At 38.8% G+C, this 18,797-nt stretch overlaps 1 long non-coding RNA gene across 1 annotated transcript in view; it reads right to left on the bottom strand.

Moving 5' to 3' along the window:
• The window catches only part of LOC100515111, a 74,146-nt gene extending 59,454 nt beyond the window's left edge, over positions 1-14,692 (bottom strand). Inside the window, exon 1 of the long non-coding RNA XR_002339054.1 lies at positions 14,474-14,692. This is a non-coding gene — a long non-coding RNA (uncharacterized LOC100515111). The remainder of the gene's footprint in view (positions 1-14,473) is intronic.

Below are 18,797 nucleotides of genomic sequence, written 5' to 3'. Positions count from 1 at the left end.
CATGCTCTACTATCTAGTATACCTACTGTAAGTCCTGGAAATGAGTAAAGGAGAGAGAAAAGGAGTGACAAAGGCCCTCAAATCCTCTTTCTGGGAAATTGCAGTGGACTTTCCACTCAGCTGAAGAAAACTTACTCATCCTTCAATAAGGAATTTAAATGTCACTTCATCAGTGACAATTTCTCGATTCCCCAGGGGTTATCAATCACCTCTAAAACTGTGATTGCCATTGCATTTGAATGTCCATTAGGGTCTTATTACATTTTGATGACCATATAAATTTATATTTCCCATAACTGTGAATTTCTTGAGAAAGAGAAAATTTTTCATCATTGTTTGCCTAGAGCCTATCACATAATAGTTAATCATTTAATGTATGTTAAATTCCTACCATTCATTAAAATCAACCATTTGGGACACCAAACCCAGCTCCAAGATCCCATCATGCAAATTTGCTGGATTGCTTGTTGCTTGTTCCAAGTATCAGAGTTTACTGGATACTATTTGTACTATCTGGTGGCTGAAATGAATTGGTAAGTATGTGAATTCTTTTGTAAACAATAAATTGAGAGTTAGCAATATATGCTCTCCTTTATGAAGTAACTTTATAATTAAAAAATTGATTGATAGCTTCTTTCAGGGTGGGCACTAACCACAATAGCACTTTTTCTTGATATACTGTTTAGACTTCCACAAGAGGTGTTCAAACACGCAACCTCTACCAGTCACACCTGAATGGCTTATCCACTAACCGAGGCGAGCTGGTATGCTGACAAGTCATTTACCCACTTTGTTCTTCTCATGATATACAACACAGAGGAAGAGCTCATGTTTTTCTGGACAAACATGCTAAAAATAATGTGCCAATTTTTATATGTGGCTTAATCATCTGGAAACATTTCTTAAGGATATGTAGCTTAGAAAAAAAATAATCCTGGCCAAAATAGTTGAGCAGTTTTAAAGAAATGCTGCTCATCAATGCTTTTTTTAAAAAAAAATTATTTTGTTTTTATTAGAGCATAGTTGATTTACAGTGTTGTGTGAATTTCTGCTCTACAGCATAGTGACCCAGTGATACATATATTTACATTCTTTTTCTCATACTACCTTCCATCATGTTCTATCCCAAGTGATGTAATATAGTTCCCTGTGCTATCCAGCAGGACCTCATTGCCTTTCCTTTCTAAATGTAAGAGTTTGCATCTACTAACCCCAAACTCCCAGTCTATTCCACTCTCTCCCCCTCCCCCTTAGCAACCACAAGTCTGTTCTCTATGTCTGTCAGTCTGTTTCTGTTTTGTAGAAAGGTTCATTTGTGTCATGTTTTAGATTCCACATATAAGTGATATCATATGGTATTTGTCTTTCTCTTTCGGACTTACTTCACTTAGTATCTCTAGTTCCATCCATTGTTGCCACAAATGGCATTATTTTGTTATTTTTTACAGCCAAGTAGTACTCCATTGTATTTTCGTACCACATCTTCTTAATTTATTCATTTGTCAATGGATACTTAGCTTGTTTCCATGTCTTGGCTATTGAAATAGTGCTCCTATGAACATAGAGGTGCATGTAACTTTTTGAATGAAAGCTTTGCCTGGATATATGCGAGGAGTGGGATTGCTGGATCATATGTTCCATATTTAGTTTTCTGAGGAATCTTCATATCGTTTTCCTTAGTGGTCAATCAATTTACATACCCATCAACAGTGAAGGAGGGATCCCTTTTCTCCATACCCTCTCCAGCATTTTTTTTTTTACTACTGATATAGTCAGACTATTACTTTTCTTCAAAAATTATTTTCTATTTAAATCTTTTTAAGTCATTTTTTCTTTTTCTTTTCTTTTTCTCCTTTTTTTTTCTTTTTTTCTTTTTTTTTTTTTTTTTTTGTCTTTTTGGGGTTGCACCTGTGGCATATGGAAGTTCCCAGACTAGGGGTCAAATCAGAGCTATAGCTGCCAGCCTATACCACAGCCACAGCAACACCAGATCCTAGCCTCATCTGTGACCTACACCACAGCTCACAGATCCTTAACCTACTGAGTGAGGCCAAGGATTGAACGTGTGTCCTCATGGATCCTAGTCAGGTTCATTTCTCCTGAACCAGGACGGCAACTCCTCTCTCCAGCATTTGTTATTTGTAGACTTGTTAATGAGGGCCATTCTGGCCAGTGTATTCATAATGCTTTTGACATCACAGAGGATGATGTTCAATGGAAACACCACATCCTCAACTGTGAGTAGAAAGGTCTTCAGAGCAGTACTGCCTTCCCCAATTACAAGTGAGAAATCATGTCTCAGAAGTCAAGCAGATCAAAATCACACAGCTGGGAGGTAGCAGAATCCATAGCCCATGTTTCAACCCTCATTCTATGCACCAACTGAAATTATATTTCATATATTTAATGTACACTAGGCAGAGCTCTACATGCTTGATAAAAAATAGGTTAGTTCTCATTACAAAGCTATGAAGTAAGTACTATAATTCCCTTTTTATAGACAAGAACTCTGGAGGCACAGTGAAGTTAAACAACTTGTCCCAAGTCATACAACTAGTAAATGGTAGAGCCAGGTTTCAAACCCAGGCAGTCAAGTCCTAGAGCCTGGCCTCTTGTCTCTTCCATCACTCTGCAGTGTTGCATGTAATAATACTGTCACATTTCTAAATTTTGAGTTAACTACTTTTTTAAAGATTAAAAAAAATGGACATTAAAACAAATCCTGCTTTCCATTATAATTAGTAAAACTTCAACATAAGAAAAATGTGCTCCGGGTGATAGAAGAGATCCATAACATGAGTAGAATAGAAATATTAAATTTGAATTTTAAGTATCAAGAAATATTGAGCTTAAATATAGTTATTTAAATAAATATTAATAAATTGAGCTGTTTTTGAAGTTTCTAATATAATAATTTTGATGAGTTTCATATAATTCATGAAATATTTTTCTACAAAGTCATGTTTGTTCATTGACAATAGTGTGAAGTAAGTGAACATATATGTCTGCAATGCCCAGCCCTTTCCTATTCTTTTTTTTTGCTCCAGGCACAGCCTCAGCTGCCTCTGGGACCATCATTATCCCCGATCATCATCTCCTCACTCTGAGAGCTCTATTCCTAGCCTCTCATAAAGCAAACTTACTTCTTTCATCCCCTATGGAACATATGTATCTTAGTAAAAGCTTACAGGAATAAAGCTTTAAGCCACAGAAGAAATTAATTTTAACACTGAGAATTTTAGACACAAAGGCAAGTTGTTAAGAGAACAAAATTTGGGGTTAGTCCACCTTTCCAACCAGTCAAATCATAGCTCTTATATGATATATCAGTTGAAAGTAAATTCAGCTGCATATAACAGAAAAAGTAACAGCAGTTTAAATAAGAAGGAAATTTATTTCATGTTCATCTAAATGAAATCCAGAGAGAAATTCTAGGGCTAGTTTAACTTCTCTAATGTGTTAACATAAACCTAGGGTCCAAGCTTTGTGTTCTACCGTCTTCTGTTTGTGACTTCCATAGTCAAGGACACCTCCAGGACCAAGATTGTTGCTACAGCGCCAGCCTAATGTCTATATTCCAGGCTAGTACCTACCCTTCCAAAGGTCTTTGAAGTCCTATATTTCAATGCCTGGAATTTAAACACATAGACACATGAGGCTGAAAGAGAGTTTGGGAAATACAGCCTTTAGCTGGCCACATTCTTCAAGGTTATATTACAAAAGAAAAGGGGTGAAGTAGATAATAGGAAGCAACTACTGGTCCCTGTAGAGTGGGGCTAGTAATTTCACCTCCCAGTAGAGGTGGCCTTTTTTGATAACAAAAAAAAAACTAAGATCAATTGGATATTTTATGCAACCCCTCAATCCCAGATAGCTCCTGGACTTTCAAGTCCTAAAATTCCCAACACTGCAAGTTGGTCATTGAATAAAAACACATCCCTTTAGATTCTGTCTTGGGAATGTGTGTATGTATGTAATGGAAGATGATCTTAGCTCACCCTATGTATAGAAGTATGATCTGACAGTTGTAAGAGTTAAACATTGAAATAGAATTTCTCAGAGAACCTACAAGAGGTCATTCTTGAGAAAGAGTTAAACATGGTACAGACATTCATCATGCTGGAAAAAGATTGGGAGAGGAATATAGGACTAATCGGGGCTGGGACGTGACTTGGCAAAGTTCTTAGTATGGTTTTATATGTAGATTCCAAGTGAATGATTGACATTTGGAAAAAATAAGTTCTTCACAATATTGGATTATCTATGTCCAAAATCTGACACAAAGGCATTTACTATAACTAATCATGGTATTTAAAAATCCAGGTTCTTTGGTTTAGAGTTGTTAAAACTTGGAAGACTTCAGCTCTGACTTATATTGCAATTCTATAATCTCAATATAAATCTGTATGCTTAATATACGTAATGTAAAATGAGCACGAGGTTGCCCTTATCTTAAAGGTTTTAAACAACTGTAGTTCAACATTGATTTCAGTTCCCTATCAACCGCTCCTTTCTCTAACCATGCTCTGATGGTGATTGACATCTCAAAGGTCTAGCCACCTGTGAAGAGAGTTTTAAATATCACCTTCTTGAATTAATTATGCATAACACTCAAAATAGGTTTGGAAGGCACCTACTGAAGTAGAATTAAATCAGAAAGGAATGTGGTGGCCACAAAAGCTGTTTATATTTTGTACAACAGGCAACTATCTGCATTTTTATAACCAAAAAAAAGATAAGCATAACTAAAATCACATATTTTCTGCTAAATATATCAGTTCATTAAATGTTAATGTATGAATATCAAGTCAACTGAATGTATAAAAATGATGCTCTTTATACTCCTGAAGAGAGTTGTTAGGCAATATCTCTTTTTCTCTCTCTGCCAACATATTATTTTAGTTGGTTCTAACTCCAAGCCCTCTGAAAAAATGCAAATTAAACAAAAGATATGATCTTTGCCTTCAGGAGATCTGCAATTTGCTTATGTAGAAAATATAAACATTGAAGAAATGCAAACATGCAAGCCGTAAGTACTAAGTTAATTTATATACAATTCATTCATGTTTTTAAAAAATCAGATAGGATATAATAAAATTCTGAAAGAATATGTTCATTTGGATTTATATTGGAATATGTTATTTTTCATAATATTATCATGAACTTACTTGACTTCACTGAATTTGAACTTAGTTTTAATATGTACCTTTATTACTTGAAGCCATTCTGCTCTCAAATAGTTTATAATGATACTTTTCACATCTTAAGACAGAATCTTACTTCCTCCAAGTATTCATATCATTCACTATATATTTTTTTATTATTTATTTTATTTTATTTTATTTTACTTTATATTTTTTGTGTTTTTGCTATTTCTTTGGGCCGCTCCCACGGCATATGAAGGTTCCCAGGCTAGGGGTCAAATCGGAGCTGCAGCCCCCGACCTACGCCAGAGCCACAGCAACGCGGGATCTGAGCTGTGTCTGCAACCTACACCACAGGTCACTGCAATGCCAGATCAGTAACCCACTGAGCAAGGGCAGGGACCGAACCCGCAACCTCATGGTTCCTAGTCGGATTCGTTAACCACTGCGCTACGACGGGAACTCCATTTACTATATATTTTTAAGCTTATTGTGTGCAAGGCTCTAAGGACAAAAATTAATTAGGGTTTATTTTCTGTCCTACCCCATATGTAAGGGCCTATCCAATTGTGAGTCCAGCTGTCTTCAAACCTCAAGAAATCTTCAAGTCATTTATTTTCTCACTTCTCTCCATTCCTCATTCTTTCCTATGTCTTCAAAATTTTCCCCTAAGAAAATAACCTCTTATTTTATTCCTCACCCTTTACAGCTTACCTGGTTTTTATTCTCATGCTACCAAATACACAAAACATTTGTATTTAGAAATTTTCCCCAAAACATATCCTCTTCCAGAACATTCTTGACATCCTATGGGTCCATCTTTGACCGCCACTCTCCTTCTGCCCTCAGGCATAACTCTTCCACCTGATTTTCTGTACTACTCAATAGGACTCTTCTGGTCTATAAGAGACCTTCACTCCACATGACTCACAAGCCATGTTCACACTATATCTTTTTTTCCCCTGTTCCTTTATTGTGTGTGAAAACAAAACAAAGCAAAGATCCCTGTCTGCATGGAGCCACATTCTAGTGGGGTTCTGATACTCTCCTGATTGGAATAATAGCTAACACTTACAGAATGTGGGTGTATGTACCAGGTGCTGTGCTAATCTTTTGCGTCTGATTCAACAAATATTTATCAAGTGCCTAGAATATTCCAGAATATCCTAGGTGCTTCAGATGTAACAGTGAACAAAACACATTCTACTGGAGGGAGAGAGACACTAAACGATGGTCAGCGTAAATTAGCAAATCATAGACTATGTTAGAAGGTGACTGCTATCGGGACACAAGAGTAGAATAGGATAAGCCAGAACAGGAACCTTTGTAATTTTAAATATGGTGGTCAGGCTACTTGTCATTGAAAAGGCAATATTTAAGGAATGATATCAAGGAGCCGAGGACGTTAACCCTACTGATATCTGAGAGAAGAGTAAACAAGGAAGAAGGAACAGCTTAGGATATTTTTTATCCTAAGGAGATAGCATGCCTAGCATGCTCTAAAACAGCAAGGAGGCTGAAATCTGATATAAAGAGTGCAAATGTCGACAGAGTAGATGACTAGGTCATGGGGGTAAGTGCCATTTTTTTAGGCTAGGGTAAGGATTTTTTACTTTGACTCTAAGTGAAAGAGGCAACACTGAAAGGTTTGGAACAAAGCTAGGATCTGTTTTAGGATTTTAAAAGATCATAAAGGAACAAGGATAAAAAAGGAGGGAGATTAGTGAGGAACCTGGTGCAAAAACCCAAGAAGAGATGACTGTTGCTCCACTGTACAGCAGGGGAGGTTTTACTGGGTAAAGAAACAGAGGCTTAGAAAGCAGAGGCAACTCATCTCCAAGCTGCTTCTAGAAGCTGAGCTCTTTAACTACTAAGTCTGCTGCCTCCCACTGAGATCGCTTTAAGCTCAAAGAGTGTCTTAATGAAACCAGTATGAATGGTGCCTTAAAAATGGCAGATTATTGCATGAGATGAGGCTTCAAAGTGATAAAGGAAAAACTGCTTTTATGGACAAATTTCAAGTCTTGACCACCCTTCAAAGCCCATATCAAGCTCCAAGAGCTACTCTAGCTCTTACTTGAAATCCTATCATGTTATATTTGATGCCACATAGTTTCTTTCATATCTCTGTATGGGTTTTTATGATTCCTCAATTGTTTTGTGAATCCTTGAGAGCAGAAAACAGGATCACATCTGTATCCCCAACACTGACTGGAATAAAATAAAAGTATTTATATTTTGAAACATTTATTGATTTTCATTGGCATCCCACTTTGAAACTGGTCTACAAATAATGCAGATGTAAAGTCATTTCAAAATTTTGATATGGAAGAGAGACGAGAAGATAAAATTTCTGCACTGTGTATTTAAACCTTGACAGTAATAATAGGTGATACTAAGTTAAGAAATTTATTATTAAAGTAAATTTCTCATGTTTATATAGGACACTAGGGTTTACTTATTTACAAAGTATTTAACTTGATCATTGTAGTGCCCATGATTTTTTTTCTCATGTTGATACTCTTTTTTTTTTTTTTTTTTTTTGTTTTTTTTTTGTTTTTTTAGGGCTGCACCCAAGGCATACGGAAGTTCCCAGGCTAGGGGTCAAATCGGAGCTGTAGCTGCCAGCCTACACCACAGCCACAGCAACACAGGATCCGAGCTGATCTGTGACCTACACCACAGCTCATGGCAACGCCAGATCCTTAACCCACTGAGTGAGGCCAGGGATTGAACCTGTGTCCTCATGGATGCCAGTCAGATTCGTTAACCACTGAACTACAACGGGAACTCCATCACATTGACACTTTCTTGAAAAGACAAAAGTTATCAAATAATGTTCAATGAAAGATGCATAATGTAGTAAGGGAAAAATCAATCCAAAGTTAAATCTAAATTCTATGCAATGTACCTTTAGGATTTCTAATGTATAAGAGCTAGTGAAAGCATAGAAAAAATAATTATTTAAGAGTACATTCTGCTGACCTGAAAGTAGTTTTAGTTATATGGTAAACAGTCCTTTTTCTTCAAATATGTTCCATACACAGATCCACACATACTCCTTCCCATGGGTGAATTAAGCTGACCACTCTGTCTTCTTTCAGCACCTTGCCATTTGATGTGGGTTTTAAATGTCATTCACTAGTATATCTTTTTTTCCCTCATCCACACAAAGACCATTAATCATGCTCATCTGTACCAACATTGCACAGAGTCTTATTAACTCCTCTCTATGCCTGCAGCTCCCATCCCTCTCAGATAGAATTACATCTAGCTTCTCAACCCTTCTTCAGATTTTCACCAAGCATTCCTTCCATCAAACTCAAATGCCTTAATACAGCTCCCTCTCTATTATCTGTGCTAATGGCACATCAGGGTAAGTGAGAGCCACACAAAACCTGTAACCTCAAGTTAGCCTTTGATTCTCCCCTTCACTGCCCTTTATGTGAGTTGCTAATGAGCAGTGAAGTTGACAGATTGAAATGTCACCTCTTTCTGCCCTCTGATGTAGGTGTTAATGAAAATGAATATGACAAGGGGCTGATGGGACATTAAGAAAAGGAAAGTAAGGGCCTGCCTGACCTATAGGACAGTCGACTCTTCTTCCTAATTGAGTTTATTTTAGTTATTTCTTTTACAAATTACCCTGTGAGTTGGGGTTGAATATTGTACTCTTCTTATTTCTGACTTTGTGACCACACAAGTCACTGGGTACAGCCAAGTCACAGACTTTCCTTCTATTCAGGTCAGTCAACTAAAATATTCATGGCAATTTCATATGTCAAAAGTATAGAACAGAGCTTTCCATTTCAGATTTGCTCAATTTCATTTTCTCACAAATAAGCCCATAAAAGGGCAAAGAAGAATTACAAGGCATAACAGAAAGTCATGACTTCAAGTCATCTTATTGCCAGGAAATGAGAGGATTTCTTATTCACTGTGCAATCAAGAGAGCTGACTTCAGAATCCCACAGTGTGCCTCGTGCATATCTGGCTGCCGTAAATGGAGCTTACCTACCCAGCCAAAAGCAAGGGAAAATGTCCTACGCTCATAACTTTCTAATTCATCACAGAGACCCAGAGGCCATCACAACAGGAAACTCAGCAGGTGTTCTTCAAAACAGGGTACATTTGGAAACAACCCCTCCCTCCATCACGCCTATTTTTCTACTTCTCTTCAGAGATTGTAATTTATAGAAACCAACATAATAGGAAAAGAGAGGTGATGAGAGGTAGCAGTGATAGACACCACGTGAGAGTTCCAGCATTTTCCTTGTTAGGGTCAGAACAACAGGCCACAGAAACAGGAAGAACCTGGCGATGGCCTACACTGAGATGGAAAGTTATGGTGCCCTTCTCAGGGGAGATTCCAGTCAATCCAAAGAACCACTCTAAAGGGATGCCTGCTAGAAGGTAGGAATCTGAAGAGAAGCTTTAAAACACCAGCCTGTCTTCCAGCTGAAGATCTGAGAAGCGAGTTTTATCAATGCCCAACTGGTCAGGGAGCCAGGACAAGCAGAAACCACTTTCCCCGCCTATACTGGCAAACATCAAGACTAGAGGGACCTCATATCATTCCAGAGTGGATAAATAGAAAGAAAATTGTGGAATTATGAAGAGGTGGAACAGCAAGAAAAACAGAAATCATCCTGAAAGTTTAGAATAAAAGCATACTTTTTAAAGCAATGAACAGCAGCAACCAGAAGGTATTTTTAAAGTATTAATTATCAATTATCAATAAGGTAGATAAGCAATGAGATCCTGCTGTATAGCCCAGGGAACTATATCCAATCACTTGTGATGGAACATGATGGAAGATAATATGCGAAAAATAATGTAAATATACATATAACTGGGTCACTTTGCTGTACAGCAGAAATTGACAGAACATTATAAATCAACTATAATAAAATTTTTATTTATTCATTTATTTTTAAAAAGGAATCTGGCATTGCTGCAAGCTGCAGCATAGGTCACAGATGCAGCTTGGATCAGGCATCGCTGTGGCTGTGGCATAGGCTCCAGCTACAGCTCCAATTTGACACTTGACCCAGGAACTTCCATATGCTGCAGGTGTGGCCCTAAAAAAAAAAAAAAAAAGGACAATACTAAGAAGAGCATACAACAGAGATGTAGTCCCCAAGTGAGAGATATTCCTAAGGAAGAATATAGGATGTTTGAAAACATGTAACACAATGAAAGATATAACTGAAGAAATAGTTTTTGAACTGAAAAATCTAGCAAAATGTCAGTTGATGTGATTCATTTTATTCCCTGAAAAATTACTGGAAATATACCAAAATTTAGATGATGCATTATTTTACTTTTAAATAAAATATTTCAAATATACAAAAAAAACCTGAACCAGTTGCATGTTTTCTTCATTTTCCACTTTTTCAAGATGTTATGAAGTGTTTATTTATATCTTTGAAATTTTATCTGGAAGCCACTTATTTCTTTAAATGATATCTTTCTTTGAAAATACATTCTAATAAGTCCATTGACCATGGATGGGAACCCACTGTCCTGTCTATGCAGAGGTGGGTTCATATTGAATAAGGTCAATAGCGAAATTGTTTAGCATATTAGATAATGGGAATTGGGTTTCTGGAGCACCCTGAGTGGGAAAAATGAAGAAACACGTGGAAAAGTGAGAAGAATGTATAAGGGAGAAAGAAGCCGAGCTCTGCTTTTTTTTCCAAATAACTTGGAGAACGTATTTTTTAAAGAAATTAATCTTTTTTTTTTAATTTTTAAAGGTGTGGCCTTTCCAGGCTATAGTGGCTATAATCAACAAATTATTACTAGACTCTGTAGAGTAGCACATATTCATTTTGTTTTTTACAAAGCATAATATTTTTTTTGCATACTGTAACAAAGAATTAATATTCTGCTTCTTTAATCCAGCCAAGATAACAATTCCAATTTTAAATAAATTCTATCTGGCTTCTATATACTATGTTAGCTGTTAATTTCTCATTAAACTTTTCATAAAAGTTGTAATAACCTTCCATGTGTCCTGGTTCTCAAGGACACCTATGGCACAGCACCCACCTCACTCCAGCCTGAGTTGACTGTCAGATTATAAATGGTTCAGAAATGGAGCTAAGATTGTTTCAGGTCAGCCTCGACCACATGCCCACATACTACTTCTGTAGTAGATACATTGAGCTGCATTTTCTATATGTCTAATCAATGTCTGCTGACTGAACTAAAAGGAGATACAAGAGTTTTTATTACAAAGCAATATGCACAATTAGACAATATGCATAAATTTATCAAAAACAACAATGCATAAAAATGTGTAATATGTGTCATATTCCTGTTTTCTAGGAAATCAGAAAATACAGCCTTAAAACTTAAGGGAAGAGAGTGGGTAACCTTGAGAATAAAATTTCTATCATGATGATGTTTAAATGCAAGGTGCTATCGCTTCTCGGCCTTTTGGCTAAGATCAAGTGTAAATGCAAGGTGCTTTCTAGAAAAAATATGAAAAGGTGACTTTATCAATATTGAGCTTTTTACTGGGTGCTTTGCTGAAACTGTGACTCATCTATAAAGCATTATTCTGTGACTGTAAACATTGATGCTCTTAGTATATATGAAGGGTTTTCAAAGGTACCCAATTCTCCTCAACTGGTTTACATGCTATTTTTCATATATACCTAGTTTTGCCCAAATTATGTCTATATTATAAATGTTTCAGATTGAAAAGGGCATTAGTAAAAATAACTTGTTGACATTGTGATTGACAATAATAGTCTCTGCCATAATTAATTTATATGATGAGAGTTAAAACCACAGACCTGACTATTATGAGTTTTAGTGGTGAAACTCTCATATTACCTAGAGTGGAATAGGGGGCCTGTGACTTCAGCACAGCCCCACCAGACTGGAGGAAACAGTGTGGCCAGAGCAGCTGGGAGCCTTGGGGACACCCCTATGATCTCCACAGCTGACAGCTGAGATTTCCTTCTCCTCCTCTGGACCTCTGTCCTTCAGCTGGAATTCTCCTCCGACTCTGGTCTAACTCCTTGGCTCCTCCATTCCCACAGTGACTTTTTCTCTGTCACCAGCCCCTGGTACTATGGGGATGCCTTTCCTAAGTGTATGGCATACTGGAGTCAAAGTGCATGTATCTGACACAAACAGATTTTTAAGAAATACTTAGTAACACAAATACTCAGATCATCTAGAGCAGAGATGCTCCTGTGAGGCCACTTACTTCCCAGTGCATCTTTTTCCAGCTCAGCAAAGAAGAGCCCCACTCCACAGCCCAGCAGAACCTAGGGAGTTCCTACTTCTTTCCCCTCTCCCATTCCCTCACCCCAAGTCCCCTGTTCCTCCTTCCTCACATGCCTCATGTTTTCCCAGAGAAATCACTGTTCATTGTGCCCCAGAATGGAGTTAGAACATCATCAATGGAAAATTTCCAACCAAAACATTTTTTTTAGGAAAAAAATTTTTATTATACTAAAATATACACAACATAAAATTTACCATTTTAGACTTTTTTTTTTTTTTTTTTGCTTTTTAGGGCCAAACCCAAGGTACACGGAGGTTCCCAGGCTAGGGGCCAAATTGGAGCTGTAGCCGCTGACCTATGCCACAGCAACACCAGAGCTGAGCCACGTCTTTGACCTACACCACAGCTCATGGCAAAGCCAGATCCTTGACCCACTGAGCGAGGCCAGGGATCAAACCTGCAATCTCATGGTTCCTAGTCAGATTCATTTCCTCTGAACCATTCTTAAATGTATAACTCAGTGGCATTACACCCACAATGTTGCATAATCATCACTGTCTTGGTCCACTCAGGCTGTTATAATAAAATACCACACACTATAAGGCTTATTAACAACAGAAATTAATTTTGTTGGCTGCCCAACTCATATGGAGTTTGGGGGCCAGGGATTAGATCCAAGCCATAGCTGAGGCAACACAGGATCATTTAACCCACTTTGCCAGGCCAGGGACTGTACCTATGTCCTGGTGCTGCAGAGACATCACCAATCCCACTGCGCCACAGCAAGAATTCCACAGAAATTAATTCTTCATGGTTCTAGAGGCTGGGAAGTCGATGATCAAGTTATACCAGCATGGCTGCATCCTGGGGAGAGCCCTCTTCTGCATGGCAGCCCTCACGTCCAACCAAAACACTTCTTTACCGTGTATATATATATAAATAGATTAAAGTCTCAAATACCATTCCTAAGCCTTTTTTGTTCAAAAGTATACAAGCATCCACCACTCTTCTATTGAGCAGAATGGACACACTTCAGCTCTGGTAACAACTTTCCTCATATCAGTGGAAGTTCATAAACTAGAAGTTTATAGGTCTAGGAGATTCCTTATTAAAGAGAAGTTATTATATAAAGCCTATGCCCTCATCAAACTCTGTGATCAGAGAAATCCAATCAGCAGTATTCTATGGACTACCTTGACTTCTAAAACTCCAATAGTGACTTAACATGTACTGCAAGAAAGACCAAGTTTCAGACTAAATGTCGATCTGCATTTGGCCTTTTTGGTAGAGTATAAACATGGATACCACCACCCAATTTCTGAATTTACTCCCTAACAGAGCCCCAAATAAGGTTAGAATCATAGCGACAGCACAAGTGTTTTTGGCCATCTTTCATTTCAGATGCATAAATGGAGACTCAGAGACACACAGCTCTGATGCCAGGTCACCAGGAAATGGGGGTGGGAAGCCCAGGCCAGGCTTCCTACAAGTGGTGATGCCCTCTTCCAGTCATGGGAAGGGTCGGGAAATTTAAGGTGATAGCATTTTCTGCTCACTTGTTACCAAACCTTTGATTAATCTAAATCATAGTACTAAAGTCTTGCTTGTAAAGGATTTCACTTCATTTATTTCAGAAATCAAAACAACTGGCAGGGATGTATAAAAGGAAGATACAGACTAAAAGACATTTCTCAGCCTCATTATCCAAGGAAAGATCCAAGTGTTTGAAATTCTAGATCTCAAGTCAACCCACTTTCTTTTGCATGGCGTTACTCCTTTCTCTAAATGACATTTCATCCGATGATTGTAAGCCCCTCTCTCACCAGTTTCTCAATTACACATTACAGTATAAACCTTTTGTAGCATCAGAGGCAGAACATTCTGAATTGAAGGCTTCTTCACAACATCTGCTCCCATTAATCTTTGCTCTGCCTCAACTCCTTGTATGAGTGAAGACAAAAAGGCAGGCCCGGGGCCGGGGTGGGGTCAGGTGGGGGTTGGGGTGAGTACAGCTGAAGAGGTAGGTTATTTGTCTTTCTTTTATATCTCTGTCTACATTTAACAGAAAATGTAGCTTTCTTACCTTTCGGATTAGCCTCTTTTCACAACTGAAGTGTTCCTTTGCTCCGTAATCCACTTTCCTCTACTGCCTGGTTCTTTATCCTCCTGTCCTCCTTGACAACACCACATCCCAGTTGAAAATGGCCAAGAAGTCCCCTACTTGAAGTGGGATCAACTCCTCCACAACAGGATGGAAGGAGGGGGAGTTTAAGAAGCTCTCCTGTACACTGGGTGTGGAGGGCTGAATGGGTGGCACATTCTGACTTTTTCTAGGCAGACAACAGAGTTGCAAGAGAGCCCATCTAGTGGGTGGAGCAAAGCACAGCAAGGCAGAGGCTGTACTTAGATCCCCAAAGTGGCAACTATGCTCTAGACAAGCTGGTAGCAGCCTCATGACTCATGATAGCTCAGAGGTTTGGCATCTGGGGTCCATACCCCAGCCGGTGGCTAGAGTAAAGATATTTCCAGCCCAGGGCTGAACAACCTGGTAGAAGGTGGGATTACCATTCAAAGCCATGGTGTGCCAAATTGGAGTAGAAAATTGGAGCCATCAGCCAAATTGGAGTAGAACTTAAAAAAAAAAAAAAGACCAAGAAACTGGACAAGCATAGTTGGGCATGACATGGTCTGATTTATGTTTTAAGAAATTGCTGTTTATATGGAATGTAGCTGGTAGGACTCTTTGTAAGAAACCTTGGCTTGGAGGGAACTGACTAGTTTATGCTACTGAACAGTTCAGAGGAAGAAAAGGCTTTAGACAGGGTTTGATAGGGGATTTTACTCTATTTCCCTGAGATCCCAACAGCTCCGCCCTCTAGCGTGGTGGCTTCACCCTCAGGGTGGCTATGCCAGATGGCCAGCTGTCCACATACTCCTCAAGTTACCTCCCTCATGTGCAGGAGAGAATAGGATGACTTCCACCAACCACAGGACAAAGACACTAAGCTTGGTGTTTCTTGGACCATCTCAAACCAGTCCCTTGGCCTGATGGATGTTGGGTTGATTGGATTAGTCCTGGGTTGTCCAAACCAATTACTATTATAATAGGTCTTGAGTTTCTTGATAGGCTTTAAATCATCAGGGTTTTGCCCTGGAGATGAGGGTAGGGCCAGTCTCCTACAAATCACAGCTGTCAGAGTCCAGTCAGGAGACTAGAATTTGTCAAGACAACCACCTTATCCACTGCCAAGGAGGAAGAGAGCATTATCATCCAATTAAGAAAGGAGAGTGGACTAGCCTGGGCTGATGGCAGGGGAAGTGGAAATATATGGATAGAATCATTGTATTTTGAAAGTAGCATAAAGAGGACTTATAGATGGATTGAGATGGGGGGTACGTGTTATGTGTTAAATTTTTAAGTACGACAAACAGCTTAGAAAACAGAGTCTCACCCACTTACAGTTCCCCAGACAAAGTGAAGCTCAAGAGAGCATGATGAGTAGGCTCAGCTCTCGGCCAACTTGCATCAGAAAACTCTTCTCTTCAGCACAAGTTTCTTCCAGGCAGCAATAGCAGACAAGTCGATGTCAAAATATTTAATGATTGGCATTTGTTGACATTTAAAAAAGTGGAAAACCAAATGTATGTGTCATACCCAGAAGTTGTTGATCATGCAGGCTCAATTTAACCCTCTTACACATAACTCAGATGATTTTCCTCAGGATCAGGGCCTCCATCTAAGGCACAAGACCCTCCAAATTCCCTCCCCAGACCCTTCTCACTATATTGCCATCATAGGTTTGAGCCTGAATAAATTCATTACAGCCCACTTGCCTAGCTCTGGCTTGGGGCTTACAAACTTTGCCTCATTAATCTGAAAGCACCTCCATAAGATAAGATTTATCCCCATTCTAAAAATGAGGACATTCAAGTTGTGGGGGTCGGCGATTTGAAGAGAAGGAAACTACAATTTCTGAAAGCCCACTATGTGCTGTTTCACACCATCTGTGTTACACAACTGTCATGACAATGCTAAGATTGTCACTCGAATAAGAAAAACAAGACTGAGAGATTCAGTATCCTGTACAAGGCCACACACCAAATTAGGGGAACAGCCAGGATTCCAGCTTTGGTCTTTTATCACTTTCTGAGCTCACAGTCTTTGCAACACACCCTCAGGTCTTTGTGGCCAGGCATGCCCACTACAGACTCCCTCGGATGGGGAAGTGGTAAGCTGGGGTTTGCTGGATGAAGAGACAGTGAGAAAGCACCTCTACAGAAGCCATCAGTGCAGTAAGCTTTTCTAGCTTTAAAGGATCTCAGGCATTTCTTGGGAGACTTTCTGCAGCCCAAGGAATAAACATTCATCCCCCCACCAGTCTGTTTTGCTCAGGCCAACCCTCCATCACAATTGTATACACTCTTGATGACCATCCTCCATACATGTATGTGGGTCAAATACATGGGGGTGGAGGAGTAGGAGCAGTCATTATCCATGTTGTAACCCTGCCACAGCCATTCATTCTCCTATTTGATCTTCCAGCAGCCCAGAGAGACAAACAGAATGGATATTTTTATTCGCTCTCTGCGGATAAAGAAACTAAATCTCAGAGAGGTGAGAGGACTGATCTAACATCATTTGCTGCCTGAAGGGATACATTTTATCTTAATGTACACTACAGGGTGAGCCTTCCGGGTAAACAAAGAAACAGGGTAATTTTAATTTTTTTCCGAGCTCTAACAACAGCATAATGGGTTAGGTAGTTACTTCATGAGCAATGCTGTAGAGAAGGATGAGCATCTAAGTGGCATCATAATTATCATAAAATCTCTCTAAAGATCCCCAGGTTTCCCATCTGCCAAAGACACTGGAAGAGGCTGCGCTTCAGCAAGGATGGCTCTGAATGCTAATGAAGCTATTGTTTTCTCCTCTGTACGTCAGGCAACGCCCCGACCCACCCCGCACGGAGATGCTGGGGAGGCTGTGTGAGCCACACACTCCTGCTGTCTTTCAAGGTCAGCTCGAAGGTCACATTTTCCTCCTCCAGGCTGGCAAGGCTTCTCTTCTCACCCTGCAGGGCCCCACACTGTCATCTGTCAAGAGCTTCCTCCAAATTTCAATGCAGATGAAATTCACCCAGACCATGTGTGACAGCAATTTGAAAATAGCAATATGCACGGAGGAAATTTGCGATCATTGGTGCAAAAGGCACTTATTCAGCACCTACTATCTTCTGCACAAGATGCTGAAAGATGGTTGATTTAAGGCCATGGAAAATGGAGCATTTAAAATAAAATTTAGATGAATAAAAAAAGACTAACTGTATAGCACAGGGAACTACATTCAATACCTTGTAATAACCTATAATGGAAAATATATGTTATTTTCTATATCAGTCTGAAAAAGAGTGTGTGTATAACTAAATTACTTTGCTATACACCCAAAAGTAACATAACATTGTAAATTAAGTATACTTCAATCAAAAGTAGTTAAAAATAAAATAAAATTTAGTATTTCCCAAGTCAATGTTTAGGTGTCTAGTATAAACATATATATGATATATATATATTGCAAAAAGTGGAAGGTGAAAAACATACATCAGTATGTTTCCCTTATTTATACCGTTAGAAAACAATATCTTCCAAAGCAGGAACCATACCTACCATGTTCTCTTTATCTTTTCTCAGCACCTAGTGCAGTAAAACCAAACAAACACTATTCACAGATTCAATTTTAAAAAAAGAATTGTTTACGTGAAGGGAGAATTGATTTGGATTGATGCCTATGCTTGCTTTCTTCTCTGCCAAAAAAAAAAAAATGAAGTTAATGCCCTATCAAAAAATTATATTGGGTACAAAGTCTGAATAAAATTAAAAATACCTCTTTATCACCCTATTTGGCTATTTATAGCATAAATCATAATTAGCATGTGGCAACAGGTCATTTTATTCCAAATGTGCTCAGGTGTACTATTTGTTAAAAATGTAAACTAAAAGCAATGATCTTCAAATGTATAAAATATTTCTTTTCAAATCTGGAGTTCCCGTCGTGGTGCAGTGGTTAACGAATCCGACTGGGAACCATGAGGTTGCAGGTTCCATCCCTGCCCTTGCTTAGTGGGTTAAGAATCCGGCGTTGCCGTGAGCTGTGGTGTGGGTCGCAGACGCGGCTCGGATCCCGAGTTGCTGTGGCTCTGGCGGCATAGGCCGGTGGTATGGCTGCAATTAGACCCCTAGCCTGGGAACCTCCATATGCCGCGGGAGCGGCCCAAGAAGAAAAAAAAAAAAAAAAAGCAAAAACAAATAAATAAATAAAATATTTCTTTTAAAATCTAGTTATTGTGCTTCAGAAATTACTTAATGGGAATTTTACCTAATAGGTTTTCAAAAAGAAGAAATCATCAACC

The sequence above is a fragment of the Sus scrofa genome, chromosome 1 (genome assembly GCF_000003025.6).
Source record: "Sus scrofa isolate TJ Tabasco breed Duroc chromosome 1, Sscrofa11.1, whole genome shotgun sequence".
In the NCBI taxonomy this organism is placed as follows: Eukaryota; Metazoa; Chordata; class Mammalia; order Artiodactyla; family Suidae; genus Sus; species Sus scrofa.
Note: the sequence above shows the minus strand (reverse complement) of the source record. Positions and strands in the feature narration are given on the sequence as shown.